We start from the raw sequence: 2968 nt of genomic DNA, 5'->3' as shown, positions 1-2968 counted from the left end.
ACCATAAGAAATTATTCTAAGGTGACATTAAAATTCCTAAACTTAGTAAGGCAACAGGAATCAGTGGGAAAAGACTAAATCTTAGCTCTTGTCTGTGTGACCTTGAAAATAAGTTATTTCACATTTCTGAGGCACAGATTACTCAGTTATAAAATGATCAAGTTCTAAATGCTAACTAAGGTTCTTTTCTGCTTTGTATCTATGATTCAGTGGCCCTAAACTAACAGGTCTTCTGGGAAAAAAACAAAAAAACAAAACAAAACAAAAAAACAAAAACAAAACAAAAGCAGAACTATATTAGAAATAGAGGTGCCTCTCATGTAGTCACAAGAAAAGGCAAACCAGGTAAGGAACTCCCTTGTTCACCAGTAGAAAAGAGAAGGATCAAAATAACAAGGCTCTTCTGAAGACTTATCTTTTAAGTCCTATCTACTGTATTTCCCTTTGGAACAGTGCAAATGCTCTGGTCATATTCCTTGATCTTAGAATCTGAAACTTCTCAACTCTGCCCTCTTAAAAATCAGAAAAAAGTCTTACTTTCTATATTCCAAGCTCAGTCAGCTCTCAAGGTCAGTGGAGTTGTGCCTTTTCAGAGATGAGACAGCTTTGAAATGAGGGGTTCTGCTCTATTCACAGGGGAAAGCTACCTTCTCCATTCAGCAATTGTGAAGTATGTGTGACAGGGAGAAGGGGAGACTATTGTTCTGACTTGAGCTGAGTAAGAAAGGAGTGACTTGAAGCCAACTTTTCCCTTCCTCCCTGCCCATTCCAAATAGCCAGAAGGGACCTTAGAGCCAACTGTAATTAGGGTACTGAGAAGGATACCCAAGAAGGCAGATTCCTAACATAGATCTATAATAAGACCACAAGTATTCAGAAAAACAAAGGGTTTTTTTTTCTCATTAAAATAGCAGAACATGAGAAAGAACTGATAGAAACAGAATAGACATAGTTTATATAGATACATATACTTTTTATTGGTTAGATGATGCCTTCTCTAGTGAGGGGAGGGAGGAAAGGGGAGAAATATCTGGGAATTTTAATGTAAGCAACAAACAAATAAATTAATAAAATTCTCAAAAAGAAATAGTAGAACACTCTCCAGTCTCACACCTTTGATGTCTCAGAGGTGGAGAGGCATTGAACTTTTGAAATATTTGAAATCAAGATGTTGCATTGAACAATTTGTTTTTAACTTTCCTTCATTGAAAATCTGTATATTTTCTGGGATCTAAATCCTTAAAGGACTTAGAAGAGGAAGAAATAGATGACATAATCTAATAACCACATGTAGTGGGGGAAACTGAGTCTCACAGAGTTCAAGTGGCTTCTTTCAAATCAAAGAGATAGTGAGTAGAAGAAATGGGATTCAAAGTTGGATCCTCTGACTCCAAAGCCACTGCTCTTTATGTTGTACTATGTGCCCAATTAAGGAAAAAAAAAAATAAATGAATATAGTCATGTTCTGTATAACTAAATACATAGCATAGTATATTTTATTTAGCATATTTCAATATTGATATTCTGGGACCACTGAGGATAATATGGTACATAAAATGATAGGCCCAAAGTCAAGAGATCCTGAGTTCAAATTTGACCTTAGATACTTCCTTGCTATAGTGACCCCCAGTAAGTCACTCAACCAGATGTCCTAGTCTTTGTCCTTTGGTTTATGAATTGTTATTATGACAGAAAGTAAGGATAAATAAATAAATAAATGCTCATTACTTTCAAAGTGCATCCATTTCAAAAAGAAACAAAATGAAAATTCATGAGGACACTTAAATTTGAGCCAAAGAAGAATTTATGGACACCCACACAAGGACCATTTCTTGTAGGAAATGGGTGTCTTCTACATTTCTCTTCAGCTTGCTCTGAGTATGGGAGGGAAAAGATCCATAGCTGATTGGTTCATATTGTTCCTGATAGCATTTCTCATTCTTTGTCTGTATTTAGCTATTGTTTCTGGGCACAGAGCCCAAATAAGTTAAAATTTTTGTTTGTTGTTCCCCAATTAAAAAAAATGTTTTTAAGAAATTATTTCCAAATTTAGAGCATGAAAACAAGAGAGAAAATTAGGTACAAACATTCTGTACTTCCAAAAGTGATTGCCAGGAGTATATTATATCCATGAATACAGAAATTGTTGTATTAAAAATTCATAACTAAACCCATTAAGGTTTTATATTACCTAAGTAACTAATTAATTCACTGAATAGTGATCAATCACTAAGCACAGTAGTTTGTTAAATATAATATATTATGAAATAATTAGTCATTTATTTTTAAAAGTTCAAATTTGACAGAATTATAATTCTCTATTGCATTTGCAAGTAAAAATTTAAAGTAAACACAAGGTTGAAACAGAGACATAAGCTAAGGCAAAGAAAGGTAAATTTGATCATGTAAAAAGCAGGAGGCAAATTAATGCTTTTATTCATACTCCTAAATTCACTGAGGATTGGGACCATATCATTTAATTTTTTTTTATCCTTCTTAGTGCCTAATAAATGTCTTCTGCATTTTTTACCCAGACTTGTGGTTTTATAGCTCCTTGAAAGCAGAGATTGCTTTGTTCCTTGTATTTGTATCCTTAACTTTTAGCACATTATCTGGCATACCTACAGAATGGTAAGCTTGATAATGTGAAAAACAGGAAGGAGACAAATTATTACTTTCATTCCTATTAGTTTCCTAAATTCCTTAGGATTTAGAGCATGCTATTTTGTGTTTGTGTCCTTCCTAATGCCTAACATGATATTTTGCACAATTTTTTCTTATCCAAGATTATGATTTTATAGCATCTTGAAAGTAGGGATTGCTTTATTCTTTGTATTAAATATATATTCTCTGTATGTACAACATTTAGCAGTCTGGCACACAGTAGGCTTTATAAATACTTGTCAATTGATTATTAAACTTCATTTTATTTTTTTTAATTCACTTTTTAGGGAATTGTTAGGTGCTA

This window comes from Monodelphis domestica, chromosome 2 (genome assembly GCF_027887165.1).
Source record: "Monodelphis domestica isolate mMonDom1 chromosome 2, mMonDom1.pri, whole genome shotgun sequence".
Taxonomy (NCBI): domain Eukaryota; kingdom Metazoa; phylum Chordata; class Mammalia; order Didelphimorphia; family Didelphidae; genus Monodelphis; species Monodelphis domestica.
Note: the sequence above shows the minus strand (reverse complement) of the source record.